Genomic DNA, 20,609 nt, shown 5'->3' with positions numbered 1-20,609 from the left:
ACTAGCCCTTATAACCTGTCATATAATATTTCTTAGAATGGGACAATACGGGTTCAATCATTCAAATAAGGAGAGAAGGAAGATAAGTATATGTCAGCAAAAAGACTGGATTAAGAATATTTTAACAAAACAAGCTGATCAATATCTTGTGCTGATTTTCAAAAGAGTAACTTATTAAGAATAGCTGAGGGAATATATATATATATATATTTATATATATATAAATATATATATATATACTTAACCATTTTAACCTTAAATGTTAATGAATGGATCCATAAGAAGAAAGCTTTATAGAACAGATTGGAAAACAACACAGAAGTTAGCTACATATAAGAAACATAATTGAAATATAAAGAGACATACTTAGTTCCTCTTGGATTTTATTTTTGCTATGTGGAATGCTTCTGATTTTTTGAAGCTTATTTTGATCCTTTACTGTAGTTATCTCAATTAGTTTATTTGTTGGTTATCTAAGGTTTTCTATGTCATCAAACTGAAATAATTTTGTCTTTTCTGAAATAGTTTTGTCTGACCTATGTTTCTGCTTTTAATTTCTTTTTTCTCTTTTATTGTTATCAATATCATTTTTTGGGACTATGTCAAATACCAATGGGGGAAGTAGGGAGCATCCTTGCTTTACTTCCATATTTATTGGGAAACTTTCTAATGTTTGCAAAGAGTAAATAATAGCTTTGATTTTAGTCTTTCTATAATTTAAAAAATGGCTCCTCTACACCTATATTTTGTAAGTTTTTAGAGCCGGTGAGTGTTATATTTTGTCAAAGGTATTTTTACACTTATTGAAATAATCATGTGGAATGTTTTTATTTTTAACATGATTAAAATGTTCCTTGTTTTTATCATGTTGAACCATGATTTTATCTGTCCTATAAATACAACTTGATTGTTGTGAAAACTTCTGTATATTCTACCATAGTCTTTTTGTTATGATTTTATTTAAAAAATTTGAGTATATATTTATTAATGGTATTGATCCATAGTTCTTTTTCTTTGTTTTGTCTTTCCTTGGCTTAAGTATTAGGATAAAGTTTGTCTCCTAGAAGTAATTTGATGGAGACATGCTGAACTGAAGTGAGGTGTTACAATAAAATTTTATTATGCTTTAACTGAATCCAAAAAGCAGGAGGTGAAATCGTGATTTTGGATAAGACAATAGTAAAACTGGGTTCTGTAAAGAGAGATGTAAGAAAAACTACTTTATATACTCAAAGGCATCATGGACTGTGAAATATTTCAGTATCAAATAAGGAGAATGCTGATTTCTGAAGAAAGCAAACTGAAATACTAAAATGCCTACAAAATAAGGCAGTCATTACATTTGACCAACATTAAAAAAAACTAACTTGGCAAGTCTAGAAGAAAGGCAAACAAGAAATAAGATTATATATATTTGTGTGTAGCTAACTCTGTGTCAATTCATGAGTTCATTTCCATGGAAAAGGGAATTAAAAAATATAAAGAAAAATTCTAATTTTCAGTCAAATAGAATATTTGAATTGATATTTAAGTGGACACAAATTGTTGCTTTGTCTATTAATGGTCATATTATGAATTTTAAATCATATGTTATATATTTCAAATGAACAAGTTATAAAATAGCTCATTACTGTTAAGAAATTATCAAATTGACAATTGGTGGGGAAAGGCAGCAGGAATATTGTGCAACACATAGTTCCAAGAACTTGAGAAATACTGAAATACTATAGACAACATAGGAAAACAATTTTATTTATGAAATTTCACAAAATGTAAATCTAACCAATAAGAGCAACATTTTTCTTTAAAAAATCTTCTATATTGAAATGTAGAACAAAACAAGAAAATCATATAGGAATTTGGACCTTTTATTATACAGTTTGTTTTTTTAAGTGCATATGATATTTAACATTAATGGTAAACCATCTAAACTTTTTTATTTTTTTTTTATGTTTTTTATGTTTTATTGTTGAAAAATAACATTCTACCCCTTTATCCAAGGTTGTACAAGGATGATCTCCTATTACATAAGTAGGGGAAGATATAAAAGTACATCTTAGAAGAAATGACATCTGAACCTTGTGATTGAGAAAGGAGAGCCTGTAATGAAAGAGGATTTTGGTCAAATACAAAGTTGAGGAAAAGATTAAAATAACAGAGAAAAATGTTAAGCAGAAAGTGACCTCTAAAGAGAAAGGTAATTTGGGGGGAAAGTAAGGGGATGACAAAGGAGGGTCATTAGGAAATGTTGGTAAAAGAAAGAAATGCAGACTAAGGAATATAGAATTGTGAAGAACAGCTTTTAAGCCAAAACTTGGTTTTTCAGTCTCTTGAAATGAAATGTAAACGTATCTGACAAGCAGCAAAATGAAAGAGATCCAGTCCATGAGGCTGATTTGTATGTATGAGCTATATACCTTTTTTTTGGGGGGGGTTTATTTCACAGTCATGTATGATGCTTCTGATTCCACCCAGTCATTTTGCAAATGCATGTCATTAGCCACGTGTGGAACTAAGTGAGAATAGGAATAGCTCAGTGCAAATCCATCCTTCCTCCTGGAAATGATTCAAAGGGCAGACTCTCTTAATGATGGGTCAATATGTCATCTTTGCCTATAAAAGTCAGCACATTTTGACGTTCGGCAGATGTTAAACACTCATATCATCTGTCTACTTATGTCATTGATTCAACAGTCATTCTTTCCTTCCTCTTTGCCAGTATTCCTGAATGGATTGATGAATGGGAAAAGGGGATTATATTTCTATTCATGTCTTCCTTAAGCACATTTAACATTTACTGTAATTTGCTGCTTAAAGAATAACCATCTAGTTTGATTCCTTCTAAAATAAATCTTCCATTTTTTTGTTTTGTGTCCAGTTGAAGCTCTCTCTCCCTCCCTTTCTCTTTCCTCCTCTTCCTCCCCTTCCTCTTCCTCTTCTTCTTCTTCTCCTCTCCTTCCTTCCTTCCTTCCTTCCTTCCTTCCTTCCTTCCTTCCTTCCTTCCTTCCTTCCTTCCTTCCTTCCTTCCTTCCTTCCTTCCTTCCTTCCTTCCTTCCTTCCTTCCTTCCTTCCTTCCTTCCTTCCTTCCTTCCTTCCTTCCTTCCTTCCTTCCTTCCTTCCTTCTTTCTTTCTTTCTTTCTTTCTTTCTTTCTTTCTTTCTTTCTTTCTCTTTCTTTCTTTCTTTCTTTCTTTCTTTCTTTCTTTCTTTCTTTCTTTCTTTCTTTCTTTCTTTCTTTCTTTCTTTCTTTCTTTCTTTCTTTCTTTCTTTCTTTCTCTTTCTTCCTCTCTTTCTTCCTCTCTTTCTTCCTCTCTTTCTCTTTCTTTCTCTCTCTTTCTTTCTTTCTTTCTTTCTTTCTTTCTTTCTTTCTTTCTTTCTTTCTTTCTTTCTTTCTTTCTTTCTTTCTTTCTTTCTTTCTTTCTTTCTTTCTTTCTTTCTTTCTTTCTTTCTTTCTTTCTCTCTTTCTTTCTCTCTTTATCTCTTTCTTTCTCTATTTCTTCCTCTCTTTCTTTCTTTACTTTTTCTTCTCTCTCTCTTATTAATTCCTCTCTGATATTCACTTCACATTTTTGACAGTCTCCTGCCTTCATCCTTTTTTGTCTGGGGAAAAAGTCATTACTTTCCCCAGAGAGGAAGCCCATTAGTAATATCTAGTAGACTGTACAAGGAAAAGAAGTAGAGATGTCATTGTGAAGCTGGGCATAATTCTTTGCAAATGAGAAAAAAACCCACCTAAAAATCTTGTTTTATGTAAGATTCAGTGTAATACAGTGTAAGAATAATAAAGATTATTGTTTTATAACCCCACACAGGTCTAGTTCTTTTACCTCACATCATGTAGGAGTTTTTATAGCCATCTTAAAGACTTTGTTATCTTTGGCAGAAGCCTGGTGGCTTGGCTCAGCAAGCAGGCAGTAACAATGATATCAGTTCCTTTTTTTTTCCCCTGGAACACCATGTTACCTAGAATACATGAGAATCTGGCAGAGGGTTACATTTTCTTCCCCTGTATCCCTTTCACACCATCTGTTTGGGTGTGCTAGAATCCACTGGAATGTCTTTACAAGGTGTCAAAACTCCAGGAACTCCACTCTATTTGGCAGCTGAAAGAGAAAGGATAAAGTTATCATGGGAGTCAGAGAGAAGAGAGAATCCTGGGGCTAGTCTGTCACAATTACAAAAGAGACAATTTGCAGTATGTTAGAATCCAATGTTGGTGTGACTTTCTTGTAGATGTGTTTCTGATAGAAGACTCAGGAATGGATGCCATGGAGGTACCCTTGATCCTCAATGAGGGGAACCCCATGTGAAGCTGCAAAGAATTTCACAACCACTCATGTACTTGTCCAAAACCCTTTAAAAATGGCAACTCTAACATGGGCAGTAGGAAAATAGGATTTGGTCCAAAGCAGCAGCTGGTTTCAATGAATTGCATTTGTGTAGATGACTAGAGAACTAATTCTACCTTGGGGTCACCTCAGGTCAGGATCTCAATGCAGATTTCCCATTTTAGTCAATCAGAATTTAGGACAGTACTTCTGCTCTCACCAATCTGTTTAAGAAATATCCTAAGAACATGCAACTTGGATTTAATCTACAGACTTCTATGGGAAAGTACAGATTGGCTTATAACTGTGTTTGTTTACAAGTTCATGGAGGAACGTGCCCCTCAGATTCAATTTCTTATATCTGTAAATTTAAGATTGATATGCTAAGGAAAGCACAATATTTACTAAAAGTAATATCACAATGCAGTTTATCTATTTAAAAAATGCTATGAAACACTTAGAGTCTATAAAACACAAAATCTCAATATTGCTTCAGGATTTCCCTCATTTAAAATATATATCAAACCATTGTCTGATTGAAACTAAACATAGTTAAACATATATAGATATAAATTATATAATTTACATTTATTATCCTTAATCCAGGTACACATGCAAACACATTTGTATATATAAATTATGTATGAAATACTCATAGTTAAAATTTATGTGGCTATATTTGAAGCTGTGACATCAGAGATAGGCTTAAAACATGTTTAATTACATTACCAGTTTGTATAATCAAAGTTAGAGCTACTGATAGATTTTGCTGACAAGAATTATGGAAAACAGAAGCTAATTCAGGACTGTACTATTGCAGATATCACAGGGGAAGAAAGTCTGAAAAGTAGATTTAAGTCCTTATATACTTTATTTTCTACGGAAATTTTATCCTGAAAAAAATTACCAAACATATTTACCAAATAAACAAATTGTGGGAAAACTATAGTTACAAGTGGCAGTGACTTTAAAATTACAATATTCCTTCATGCTATTTTGTTTTTCATCTATAAAATTTGTTTATTTTCTTTGGCCTTTTAAACAAAATACCAGCTTATGGGAAAATAGACTTCTATCCATTAGATATTGGCACATGATGAAAAAGGTATTTAGAGGTCAGTGTGGTTTTTAACAATTCTGTTCCACTAACAACACTTTATTTACTGGTACCGAGGCTTTTTGAATCACCAGCAGTTTGGTGTTAATGTTTTCACTGGGTCACACATTTAAAAAAGTTGAGTAGTTGAACAATCCTTCAAAAAAATGTTTGCCAATAATAGCTTGGAAATATTTTCTAATAAAAAGAAAGCTTGTTAACTTTATAATGATATTATAAAATTTTTTTATATAAATACATACAGAAATATATAAGTATATATACATATATATGTATATATATAATAAATATATGCATGTACACACAAACATTCACACATACACATGCCATACTTGTGGTTTCATCAACATAGAGAGGCTTTGAATAAGGAAACTTTCTCTTATGCAGATTCACACATATATGCCCAAGTATATATATATATATATATATATATATATATATATGTAGATGTATGTTCACACATTTATTCATACATTGATTATTATACATCCTTGTGGGTGGCAATTCTTAAGATGCTCCAACCTAGTATATCTGTGTAAATATAAACTCATTTTTTGAAGGAATGTGATTATCTTAGTAGAAATGGTATAAACATAGATAAATAAACATATATAAAGTGATACTCAGCAAATTAACAGCATTACTACCTGAAAAGAACTGAGTGGAAGCAATATTGGTTAGGTATGGAAGAGACTGGAAAGCAACTGCTGATTTATGCATGCTGATTTCTGCCATTGACTGCTGAATCTGTTTACTCATTCATTTATTTTCTATTTGTAACCCCTGTCCTTTCCCCCTCAAATGACAAAGAAATCAGAAGTTATATGCAACTTGATAATATTCCCTAGACTAATAGTATGTAAGGTAGCAGATAGATATATTTCTACCCCTTCTTTCTGAAGAGAGCAGAGCAGCCTCTGACACCAATCTCCTGCTTCCCTTTCTAGCAGAAATGAAAATCTCTCCTGGATAAGAGTGGAAGAAGAAAAGGCTAGAGGAGGAAGAAAAAGCTAGAGAAGTCTGTTTTGTCATTTTTTAAGCCACATGACAGTGTCCTTGTCACATATGAACCTTCTCTACACGTGAAGCTTACTCATCCCTCATTTTGCTGCATGTAGAACATCACTATGCATATAGGTCCCACTTTTCCTTAAACTTTTAGAATCAATAAAATTGATAGTATCAATAAATGAAAAGGTCCAAGTTTATTATTCCACATCATGACTCTGTCCCATGCTGCTCTTTAGATCCCACTTGGATCAGAAATTCTTTCCCCTGAATCCTCAGATCATTCAAAGCCTTTCCTCAACTTAACCAAATCCACTTTTGTCTGACCAGGTTCTTTCTATCTCAAGCTTCTAGTTTTTGTTCTCACTAGCTTCTCTTGTAAAGGTCAAATGCAAAAATATGGCCTAGGTATATTAAATGGCCATCAACAAATCGATCATTTTCAATGTGATATCAATGATGCAGTTTAGGACAATGCAAAAAACCCATACATTATCAAGGATTTTCCTTGTCAAGAGAATGTCACACCATTTCCTTATTCACAAAGATATCACAGTTAGAGTGTAAATTTTTCTTTTTCTTTTTTTTTTTTTTAAATGAGCCAACCTGCAAAAACAGAGGGATTTATGAAAAAAAAATTGACCCATTTTTCCAAGTTAGTTGAAATAAAGGCTTCCATTGATGTTGTTGCCAACTTCTAAATTAGTGTATAATCCCCATATTCTTTTGATTCATATTTTGGCAGTTAACTCTTTATAAAAGGTTACTAGCAAAATAAAAAGATTTTTAAAATTTTATTTCTTATCATATTATGAACTAATCAATGCTAACATAGTTATATATATTTAAATGACTAGGAGTAGAATGTGGATTTACCCAGAGATATTTTCTAAAAAGTTAATGATTGTTACTAGATAATATAGTCAAGGAAATTAAGAACTGCTTTGTGAAGTTGCATAGAGGAATAACAAGTATTTTACATTTTCTGTCCATGTACCACATTTTTGTTTCAGCTTTTTGAAAAATTGCATGGACAGGAAAGTATGCTCTTAAAAAAGGGAATGGAAGGTATTAGTAAGTAGACATAGTGTTTGCTGAGCTAAAGGCACAAATCATCACAGTCCAACTCCATAGTGTTATTAGATATATCTGGATTTGTTGTCCAGATTGTCTCCATTAATTCAAAATCCAGACAGAGCCCCCCCAAATTAATGTTTTTTGAATTAGCTAAAGTAGATAAAGTTCTGGACCTGGAGCGGGGAAGAGCCAAGTATGAATCTGGTCTCTAAACCTATTAGTTATGTGATCTTGAGCAAGTCACTTAACACCTTTGCCTAGTTTTTCTCAACAGTAAAAGGGGAATCATAATAGCATCTTCTTCATAGGGTTGTGAGAGTCAAATTATATATATATATATATATATATATATATATATATACATATATATAAAATTATACATATATATGTATAGTTTTTTTGTGAAGGAATTAGAATTGTGACTTGTCCAGGGTCATACAGCTAGTAAGTGTTAAGTGTCTGAGGTGGATTTGAACTCAGGTACTTCTGACTCCAGGGCTGGTGATGTATCCATCTGGCTGTGCCATCTAGCTATCCCAAGATAATATTTTTAAGCACATGGAATAGTGCCTGGCATATAGTAAACATTTAATAAATGTTTGGTCTCTGTCCTCTATAATGTCTCTTACCTGACGCCTCCCCCACCCCCGATTTATACAACTAGAACTCCAGTTCAGGTCTTCATTACTTCTCACCTGAATCTCCTAATCTGTTTCAAGTATTTTCCCCTCCAAGCCATCCTCTACTAGTCCCCAAACAAATAATCTAAGGTATTGATCTGACCATGAAACTTCTTTGATCAAAAAATGTTAATGGCTTCCTATTAAGTGCAGAATATGATATAAGGTCTTCAACCTGGCATTTTAAATCTGGAACATGCTTTTAACCTCACCCTGGTCTCTTAGAATTGTGAGTGTCCTTCAAGGATTGGGTCAAGTGCTGTCCCTTATTTGAAGCTTGCTCATTGCTTACATGAATGCTTGTTCCCTCCTAAGCTTTATTCTTACTTCTCTGTGTATCTGCCATAGTCCGCCAGCAAAATGGAAGCTCCTTGAGAGGAGACACTGTTTTGTTTTTGTCTTGATATCCCCCATGACTGTGCAGAGACTTGCAAATGTTTAATATATGCATGTTGAATTGAGTTGAATTGAATTGTAAGGCTTCCTTGGATTGGAGATACACTAGCAAGATGCAATAACATCGTTTTACATCTGTACAATTATTAAGACTAGTCTATGGAGAACCATTCATCATATGGTTACTCTTCCCTGTTTAAATATGTTGGTCAGTCATAGAAAATGCCAATGCCTTCTCCTCACGAAGTAGCTGAATTTGCATTCTTCTGAAAGAAATGCCAGAGTCACATTGACAAAACAAAGAGAATAGTTGAAATTTGAAAATAACTCAAGCTCTCAAATTGACATTTTATTGAAGTATCTATCCACTTTAGGGAATGTTTAGAGTGGAATTATTCATTTCAGCTATCTAGAAGGAATAAAATTCTTTGGCTCCCACTCCTTTTATCCTCTTTAAGAAGCATTTATGAAGCACCTTTATGCCTATAATATTTCATTAGATACTATATAGACTCCTTGGGAATATATAGCAAAATTGAGAACAGCTTAAAATGTCATCTTAAATTTCCTGTGTAGATACACACACTTCAACTGCCTTTCTCTTCAAAGAGTTTTATTTTGTTTCTTAGGTGATCAACCCAAATACATTGTCTAGTGTCCCACAGCAAGTAAGTCATCTCAGAGACACAATGAATTTAATACTCTTCAAATTTCTATAACCAAAATAATCCAGACTTATTATAAAAGTTTTATGTATATATACATACATATATATGTACATATATGTATGACTGTTCACATATATGACTATATATAATGGACTATGTATAGGGCCGTGATCTACATATCCATACACACAAACATTATATATGCATAATACATACATACACATACATACATATATATGGAAACAGACTACATGTCTCTCAAAGATAGTTGGGAGGAAAAATGGAGAGCTTCATGTTAAAAAAAGTCTTTAACTCCACTCAAAAGTTATTTGTTTTAGTAGAAAGAAATACATATTCTTTGGAGTCAAGAAAGATCTGTTTTTATATCCTGCCTCTACTACTTACTAACTGGGGGACTTTGGGCATAATCCAAACACAGGTTTAGAGATTTCCAAGGAAGTGGTTGAAGGCTTCTATTCTGTCTTTTACTAGCCACTTATTAACTGGGCTATCCTGGACAAGACACATCATCTCCCTCAGCCTCAATTTCCTCATCTCTAAAATGGGGATAATAGTTCATTCTTCAGAAGCTTGCTTAGATAAAATGAGATAATAGATGTAAAACACTTTTCAAACCTTAAAGCACTACATAAATTATAGCTATTATTATTATAATTGTAATATTATTCATTACTAGGTTAATAGTAGTATTTAATGCTATAATGATATATTTTTAATAATTACAATAATAACATAGTAATTATTATTGCCACAATAGGAAAAAATGAAGGCATCATCTTTTACCTCAATCCTCACCTAAAAAAGGTGTACTTTTCAGGGAGCATTATGAGTAATTATTGTTTAGGTTGTACTTTTACCCTCTCCTAAAATGATACTATCTAATGAGGAGCTCTGCATCAATGCATTGTTACTCCATTCTCTAAGGAAGCATCTCTCTAGTCCTGTGAAGTTATTTTTATACTATTGTTATTTAAAAAAAATAGAAAAGCCTCTCTGGGCTTTGAGAAGAGCCACATATATAAAGGAAATAAGGAGGCTAGACTATTATGATCTTGTCATTTTCATCAAACAAGTCCAACCAATTCTCAATATTCACCAGTTTAAATTTTCCCACTTCAAATATTCACTTAGTAACCTCATAGGCAACTATGAACATTCAAAACTACTTTTTAAAAAATAGAACAAAATAATAACATTATCATCTTAACAGTATTATATCTTATAGTAGTTCAACCTTCCAGTTGTATTTGATTCTTTGTAATTCCATGGACTATATCAATGGAATTTTCTCAGCAAAGATACTGGTTTGCTATTTTCTTCTCTAGGATGTCTCTATTTTTCCCATGAAGAACTGAGGCAAGTAGAGATAAAATGTTTTTCCTAGGATCACACAGCTAGCAAATATCTGAATCTTAGTTTGAACTCATATTTTTTTACTCCAGGCTCAGTGCCAAGCTGTCTTTTTTGGTATTCTTTATTCAAAAAATGGAGCTAATTGACTTCTGAGGCCCTTTTCAGCTCTCACATTCTGTGGGGAAAATTTTTTTTCTTGGATCTCTGACATAATCAGTGTAGGGAGCCCCTAGGTGAAGAAGGAAGCTCCTCTAATCATGGAGGCTGGCAAAAGTATTGCATCTTTGAGTTTTGTGCGAGAGGTTCAGGGATTTAAGCCATACAACCTATAAACCTGAGGCCTGACACTTGAACTCAGATCATCTAGGATCCAAAGTTAGTTCTCTTTATACTCTACCATACTCCCTCTCCTTGGGAGGAAAAAGAAAAGCACAGCATAAAAGGAGAAGAAAAGAACCACATTGATATAGTGACCTGACTCTTCAAGTCTGCAGTTGCACTGTGGGCTTCTCTCCCTCATACAAAAATGCAGGTAAACCCTAGTTATTGTCACATTCATAAATAGTGGAAATGAGACTTATAATTATTCCTTACTTAACTGACAGCTCACCTTGATTTCTCACCATGCTGCTAGCAGCACTGAAGTGTCTCATTGCTTTATGGTCGCCTAGAATGTAATGTAATAGAACAATGTTTCACAGGCGATCCTGTCCAATCAGACCAGGTAACAGGGCACTAGGCTGTCATTTTCATCATGAGGAAATAGGTCTTTTGGTGTAATTTTCCTCCAGTAATTAGTCTCTCTGTGATTTTTAGACTGCATGTCATGTTGTGAATGCAACATGTTCGACAGCATTCCTGCCGAGGAAATATCTTCTATGATGGGTAAGCAAATACCATCTTTCATTAAAAACATCAGAAAAATTTCATCTGAAACTTCTGAACAGTCAGGGGGAGGAAAACTCCTAATGACAACAAAAAGCCCACTTATTCCAGAAGCCACATGACTGTTTCTTGAAATAGAGTCTGACATGTTGGTTTTCAATTCCTGCCTTTGACCCATGGGATAGTTCTATCTTTTAAAAAATTGGTGATAACTTATGTTCTTCACCAGAAGATGTTATCTCCAAAAAATCTGAGAGTATCAGAAATATTTTAAGAAATTATATTAGTGAAGGGCGCCATAGTGGAGAGAATGGAGACATTTCTGGATTCACAGAAAGACCAGAATTTAAGTTCTGCTTCTGACTCTTATGAGTTACATAATGATGGAACCTCTAAAACTTAGGTAACTCTTTAAGAACTGCTTATGAAGATAGGCCCTTCATTTCCCCCAGCTGACAAAATTATAGCTTTCTAATGGTAACCGTATTCTGTTAACTCATACTTTCCTTGTTTTTGCTAAAAGTATGATGAAAATTGAGAAGATCCTTATTCTTCCTCTAGAAAATGGCCCTTCAAATTGATTAATTTACAAATTAGACATATTCTGGATGTTAACAACCATTGAAGGCATAGAACTTTAATGTCTACACTTAACACCTACAACTCCCCTGATTTTGTTGAGGAAGAAATAGGGGACCTATTCAACTGTGATGTGAGCATCCAATGACAGATGGCAAGCTTCAAGTTAGACTAAGTCAACATAAAAAGAGAATAAATCATCTGCAAATTGCATAGATTAAGGCAATTCTCTGTCAGGCCCAGATTCACTTATGAAGTGTACTAATGTGGTTCCTTTGACTATCCAATCTCATTGGTTAATTGCTATCCTTCTTCCTTCCCTTAGGGTTAAGTAGAGTCGGCCATGTGGAGAAAGAAGGGAAGTGTTTAATACCCAAATTAGCCAATCACAGAAAAGTAGATTAGACTGCAAATTCTCTCTATATACAGGAAAGTGATCAGAACAAAGACAGAGAAAGGTTCTTCTTGGGCAAGATTATGGCTTCTTAGTATTAGTGGTCACAGAAAGCTGTGAAGCTTCACTGAACAGTATTTGAAGTATTTGAAGGATTGGTAATGTGGAAAAGGGTTGAACTGATTCTCTTTGGTCTTGGAGGATGGATCCAGAAGCAGTCAGTGCAAGTGAGAAAGAAGAAAACTTTGGCTTGATGTCAGGAAAACTTTATAATAATTCGAGCTGTCCAAAAGTGAAAAGGCCATCTCTGGAGGTGGCTGAATTTCAGGAGAGGCCATATAATCATTTATCATGTATTTCATAATTAGGATTACTCTTATGTATGGGGTGAATTAGACAATTGATAAAATTCCTTCTGATTCTCACATTATGCAATTTTTGTAATGCTAGATTTGTCATAAAATGAATACTTACATATTATGAGTGGCATTTAAAATGAATGTCATACATGTATACATATATTGTATTTAATTTATACTTTAACATATGTAACAGTATTGGTCAACCTGCCATCTGGGAGCGGGGGGAAGGAAGGTAAAAGTTGGAACAAAATGCTTGGCAATTGTCAGTGTTATAAAATTACCCATGCATATATCTTGTAAATAAAAAGCTATAGTAAAAAAATAATTGAATGAATGTCATAGAATAGTGGCTAAGTAGCTGGGCTTAGAGTTAGAAATAATTGGGTTTGAGTTCTATCTCTATATACAATACATGGATGGTCAGTTGCCTTGCTCCCCAGACCAGAAAACATCCTCCAGTGGCTTTAAATCTTTTCAATTCCCAACTCCTGCCCCGGCACTTCTGCTTATCTCAATTATATTGAGATATATATATGTATATATATATATATATATATATATATATATATATATATAGATAGATAGATAGATAGATAGATAGATAGATATGTAGTTATATATAACTACATCTAGGCCTGACTTCAGCTATGCTTGATTCCCTATGCCCCTTTTGACAAATGTCTGACACCAAGACATCTTGCACTATTCCTTTTCTTTTTTGTTATACATACATATTTATACAATTATTATGCTGCAAAAGAAAAATCAGATCAAAAAGGAAAAAAAATGAGAGAAAATGAAATGCAAGAAAGCAAAAAAAAAAAAGAGTTAAAATGCGAACCACATTCAGTCCCCACAGTCCTCTTTCCAGGTGTAGATGGCTCTCTTTATTACAAGATCATTGGAACTGGCCTGAAGAATCTCATTGTTGAAAAGAGCTATGTCCATCAGAATTGATTGTTGTATAGTCTTGTTGTTGCCATGTATAATAAGCTCCTGGTTTTGCTCATTTCTCTCAGCATCAGTTCATCTAAGTCTCTCCAGGCCTTTCTGAAATCATCCTGTTGGTCATTTTTATAGAACAATAATATTCCATAACATTCATATACCATAACTTATTCAGCCATCCTCCAATTGATGGACATCCACTCAGTTTCCAGTTTCTTGCACAAATAGGGTTGCCATAAACATTTTTACATGTGTGGGTCCCTTTCTCTCCTTTAAGATCTCTTTGGGATATAAGCCCAGTAGAAACACTGCTGGGTCAAAGGGTATGCACAGTTTGATAGTCTTTTGGGCATAGTTCCAAATTGCTTTCCATAATAGTTGGATCAGTTCACAGTTCCACCAACAATGCATCAGTGTCCCAAATTAGCCAAGTTTTTCCACATCCCCTCTAACATTCATCATTATCTTTTCCTGTCATCTTAGCCAATCTGACAGGTGTGTAGTGGTATCTCAGAGTTGTCTTAATTTGCATTTCTCTGATCAATAGTGATTTACAGCATCTTTTCATATCACTAGAAATAGTTTTAATTTCTTCATCTGAAAATTGTCTGTTCATATCCTTTGACCATTTATTTATCAAATGGAGAATGTCTTGAATCCCTTTAAATTTGAGTCAATTCTCTATATATTTTAGAAATGAGGCTTTTATAAAAACTCTTGAATGTAAAAACATTTTCTCCAGTTTATTGTTTCCCTTCTAATCTTGTCTGCATTGGTTTTCTTTGTACAAAACCTCTTTAACTTAATAGAATCAAAATTATTTATTTTGTATTCAATAATGTACTCCAGTTCTTCTTTGGCCACAAATTCTTTCCTTCTCCAAAACTGAGAGGTAAGTGATCCTCTGTTCTTCTAATTTGTTTGTAACATCACTTGTTATGTCTAGATCATGAACCCACTTCGACCTTATCTTGGTGTATGGTGTTAGGTGTGAATCAATGCCTAGTTTCTGCCATACTAGTTTCCAATTTTCCTAGCAGTTTTTGTCAAATAGTGAATTCTTATCCCCAAATTTGGGGGTCTTTGGGTTTGTCAAATACTATTTGGTCAGTGTGAACCTAACCTAGTTCGCTAACTGACTATTTCTCAGCCAGTACCAAATGGTTTTAATGACCACTGCTTTATAATATAGTTTTAGATCTGGGAGAGTTAGGCCGCCTTCATTTGCATTTTTTCATTAATTCTCTTGAAAATCTTGAACTTTTGTTCTTCCAGATGAACTTTGTTATTATTTTTTCTAGATTTGTAAAATAATTTCTAGGGAGATTGAGGGCCATGGCACTGAATAAGTAGATTACTGTAGGTAGTGTTGTTATTTTTGTTATATTAGCTTAGCCTACCCATGAGCACTTGATATTTTTCCAATTGATTAGATCTGACTTTATTTGTGTGGAAAGTGTTTTGTAGGTTTGTTCATATAGTTCCTGATTTTGCCTTGGCAGATAGATTCCCCAAATACTTTATATTATGGACAGTTATTTTAAATGGAATTTTTCTTTGTATCTTTTGCTGCTGGACTTTGTTGGCAATATATAAAGATTATGATGATTTATGTGGATTTATTTTGTACCCTGAAACTTTGCTAAAGCTGTGAATTGTTTCTAGTACTTTTTTTTAGCTCATTCTTTTGGGTTCTCTAAATATATCATCATATTATCTGCAAAGAGTGATAATTTGGTTTCCTCATGACCTACTCTAATTCTTTTAATCTCTTTTTCTTCTCTTATTGTCAAACCTAACAGTTTAAATACAATATTGAATAATAATGGTGATAATGAGCAACCTTGTTTCACACCTGATCTTATTGGGCATGGTTTTATTTTGTCTCCATTACATATGATGTTTGCTTATGGTTTTAAATAGATGCTACTGATCATTTTAAATAAAACTCCATTTGGGGGCAGAGCCAAGATAGCCAAGAGCAGATACTACTTTCTGTGACCTTCTCTGACCTTCTCTCAAACCAACAGCAGATTAAGCTTCTAAACTGGTCTTGGAGTCAAAGAACCCACAAATATTTGGAGTACAACACATTTCCAGAAGAAGATACCTTGGAAAAAATTCAGAGCAGGTCTTTTTCAAATGGGCAGGAAGACAGTTTCCCTGTGCATTAGCACAGGGAGACCAGGGCAAGAAGTTGCAGTGGGGAATCAGAACTTTGAAGTTTCCACACACCTGGGAATCTTCTGTAGGCCTCTTGGGCTATTCTGTCCTGATTGCAAGCATGTGGTTTGGCAGATTTGCTGCAAAAGGCAAATTGTAAACCACTGAGCCCTGGAAGAATATGGGACCTGGTTGAGATTTCCCAGCCCCGATTACCCAGCACTGGAAGTCAATCAGCAGAACTGCTCCAGGGCAAGCTAAAACAGTTCAAGCTCTTTTGCATTGAACAGACCTCAAGCCTTAAAAAAATGTTGAACAAAAACCCAAAAAGAACTCTCACTATAGATAGCTTTTATGGAGAGAGAGAAGAACAGACCTCAAATCCTGACATTCCTAAAGGCAAATCAACTCCACATGAAGCCCCAAAGGAAGATATAAACTAGTCCTCTTTTTGCAAGGATTTCTTAGAAGATTGCATAAAGATCTTAAAAGAGAGTTAGAAGAAAAGTGGAAAAAGGAAATGAGATCATTGCAAGAAGGAATGAAAAAAGCATATAATTTCCTACAAAATAGATATAAAAAAGATACCAACTCAATGAAAAACAAAATTTGTGAACTAGGAAGAAATGCAATGAACAGAACAATTCAATGACCAAATACAAAAGAAGCTAAAAAAGGGTAACTGAAGAAAATAATACACCAAAAATTAGAATTGAACAAATGGAAGTGAATGATTCAATAAGACTTCAAGAATCAGTCAAACAAAACAAAAAAAAAACATGAAAAAATAGAAGAAAATATGAAATACTTCCTAGGAAAAACAACTGCCCTGGAAAATAGAAGTAGGAAAGACAAAGGATTATTGGACTTCCTGAAAGCCGTGATGGAAAAAAAAAAGAACCCACACATTATCTCACAGGAAATCATAAAAGTGCCCCTATATTTTAGAATCAGAAGGTAAGATAGCCATTGAAAGAATTCACTGATCACCCCCTGAAAGAGACTCCAAAATTAAATCCCCAAGGAATTTCATGGCTAAATTTCAGAACTATTGCACGAAGGAAAAGATATTGTAAGCATCCAGAAAGAAACAATTTAAATACCAAGGAGCCATAGTTAGGATAACCCAGGACTTAACAGCTTCCACCTAAAAGAATCAAAGTGTCTGGAATCTGATATTCCAAAAGGCAGAGGAATTTGGATTACAGCCAAAAATAAGCTATCCAGCTAAAATGAGCATTATCTTTCAGGGGACATTCAATGATATAGGTGAATTTTACCTATTTCTAATTAAAAGACTACAATTGAACAAAAAATTTGATGTCCAAACATAGAATTCCAGAGAAACATAAAAAAGCAAAAAAGAATTCCAAGTGGTATAGCATTCAAATTCCTAGAGGAGAAGTTAAGAGAAATGCAAGATGAAATAGACAGCAAAACTATACTACTGGTGGATCTCAACCTTGTTCTCTCAGACATAGATAAATCTAACTACAAAATAAATAAGAAAGAAGTTAAGGAGGTAAACAAAATGTTAGAAAAATTAGGTATGATAGATCTTTGGAGAAAATTGAATGGAGACAGAAAGGAGTTTACTTTTTTCTCGGTGATTCTTGTAACATATACAAAAATTGACTATATATTAAGGCATAAAAACCTCGAAATCAAATGCACAAAGGCAGAAATAGTAAATGAATTTTTTTCAGATTGTGCTGCAATAAAAATCACATGCAATATAAGGCCAGGAAAAAATAGACCAAAAATTAATTGGAAATTAAACAATCTAATCCTAAAGAATGAATGGGTGAAACAACAAATCATAAACACAATCAACAATTTCATTCAAGAGAATGACAATAATGACAAAATTTGTGGGATGCAGCCAAAGCAGTTATAAGGGGAAATTTTTTTTCTCTAGATGCTTACTTGAATAAAATAGAGGAAGAGAAGATCAACGAATTGGGCTTACAACTAAAAAATCTAGAAAAAGAACAAATTAAAAATCCTCAATTAAATACCAAATTTGAAATTCTGAAAAAAGGGGAAATTATTAAACTGAAAATAAGAAAACTATTGAATTAATAAATAAAACTGAGTTGGTTTTATGAAAAAGAAAACAACAAAATAGATAAATCTCTAGCTAATTTGATTAGAAAAAGAAAAAAGAAAATCAAATTGTTAGTTTAAAAAATTTAAAGGGAAAACTTTCCACCAAATGAAGAGGAAGGAGTCTTACCAAATTCCTTTTATGACACAGATATGGTGCTGATAGCTGAACCAGGTAGGGTGAAAACAGAGAAAGAAAATTATAGACCAATCTCCCTAATGAATATTGATATAAAAATCTTAAATAAAACATTAGTAATGTGATTACAGAAAGTCATCCCCAGGATAATACACTATGATTAAATAGAATTTATACCAGGAATGCAGAGCTACTTCAATATTAGGAAAACTATTAGCATAATTGACTATAACAATAACCAAACTAACAAAAATCATATGATTATCTTAATAGATGCAGAAAAAGCATTTGATAAAACCCAAAACCCATTCCTATTAAAAACACTAGAGAATATAGGAATAATGGACTTTTTCCTTTAAAATGATCAGTAGCATCTATTTAAAACCATCAGTAAGCATCATATATAATTGAGACAAATTGGAATCATTTCCAATGAGATCAGGAGTGAATCAAGGCTGCCCACTATCACCATAATTATTCAATATTGTATTAGAAATGCTAGCTTTGGCAATAAGAAAAGAAAAAGAGATTAAAGGAATTAGAGTAGGTCACAAGGAAACCAAATTATGACTCTTTGCAGATGGTATGATGGTATACTTAGAGAACCCTAGAGAATGAGCTAAAAAAATTCTAGATAGAATTCACAGCTTTAGCAAAGTTTCAGGATACAAAATAAATCCACATAAATCATCAACATTTTTATATATTACCAAGAAAGTCCATCAGCAAGAGATACAAAGAGAAATTCCATTTAAAATAACTGTTGGTAGTATAAAATATTTGGCAATCTGTCTGTCAAGGGAAAGTCAGGAACTATATGAACACAAGGACAAAACACTTTCCCCACAAATAAACTCAGACCTAATCAGTTGGAAAAATCGTGAGTAGGCCAAGCAAATATAATAAAAATGACAGTACTACCAAAATTAATCCTTTTATTTAGTGCTATACCAATCAAACTTCCAAGAAATTATTTTATGGATCTAGAAAAAATAGTAAGGAAGTTTATCTGGAAGAACAAAAGGTCAAGAATTTCAAGGGAATTAATGAAAAAACATGCTAATGAAGGTGGCCTAACTGTGCCAGACCTAAAACTGTATTATAAAGCAGTGGTCACCAAAACCATTTGGTTTTGGCCAAGAAATAGAATAGTCAATCAGTGGAATAGTTTAGGATCACAGGACAAAATAGGCACTAACTATAGGAATCTAGTGTTTGACAAAACCAAGATCCCAGCTTTTGGGATAAGAACTTACAGTTTGACAAAAACTGCTAGGAAAATTGGAAACTAGTACAAAAGAAATTAGGGCTCGACCCACACCTAATATCACATACCAATATAAGATCTAAATGGGTTCATGATTTAGACATAAAGAATGATATTATAAGTAAATTAGAGGTACATAAAATAGTTTAACTCTCAGATCTGTGAAGGAAGGAATTTGTGTCCAAAGAAGAACTGGAACTCATAATAGACATTTTTGGTTATATTAAGTTAAAAAGTTTTTGTACAAACAAAACTAATGCATAAAAGATCAGAAGGGAAGCAATAAATTGGGGAATCATTTTTGGATATAAAGATTCTGATAAAGACCTCATTTCCAAAATTTATAGAGAATTGACTCAAATTTATAAGAATCCAAGCCATTCTCCAATTGATAAATGGTCAAAGGAAATGAACAGACAATTTTCAGATGAAGAAATTAAAATAATCATATGAAAAGGTGTAAAGGGCTGAAACTCTGAATTGATGCACTGAGGTCAGACAACCAAGCACTTAAGGCTAATTACTGATTGGATAATACTCTATTAGAATATGCTTGGAAAATGGCCCTTCCCACTATTCTGTGCTGGTCTAATTTTTTGGTGTATACAGAGAATTGTGGGAAGGATTAGGGGGTAGAGTAAGACAAGCCAGACTCATTTTGGTACTAGAAGAGAAGAGGAGAGATCACAGAGATCCTGTGTCCATTCCCTTCACTTCTACCCCTAAAGACCAAAAATAATGACCAAGGACTTTTGCTTATCCTGAACTCCAGCTGATTCTAAGGTATCCCAGGGTGCTAATGCGGCCATCACAAAAATTATTATTGATCAGAGAAATGCAAATTAAGACAACTCTATGACACATACCTCTCAGATTGACTAAGATGACAGAAAAAAATAAGGATAAATGTTGGAGAGGATGTGGGAAAATTGGAACACTGATACATTGTTGGTGGAGTTGTGAACAGATCCAGTTATTTTGGAGAGCAATTTGGAACTGTGTTCAAAAAATTATCAAACTGTGCATACTCTTTGACCCAGTGGTGTTTCTATGGGGCCTACATCCCAAAGAGATCTTAAAGGAAGGAAAGGGACCCACATGTGCAAAAATGTTTGTGGGA

Source organism: Sminthopsis crassicaudata, chromosome 1 (assembly GCF_048593235.1).
Source record: "Sminthopsis crassicaudata isolate SCR6 chromosome 1, ASM4859323v1, whole genome shotgun sequence".
NCBI lineage: Eukaryota > Metazoa > Chordata > Mammalia > Dasyuromorphia > Dasyuridae > Sminthopsis > Sminthopsis crassicaudata.
The sequence above is the reverse complement of the archived record's forward strand: the minus strand, read 5'-3'. Positions refer to the sequence as shown.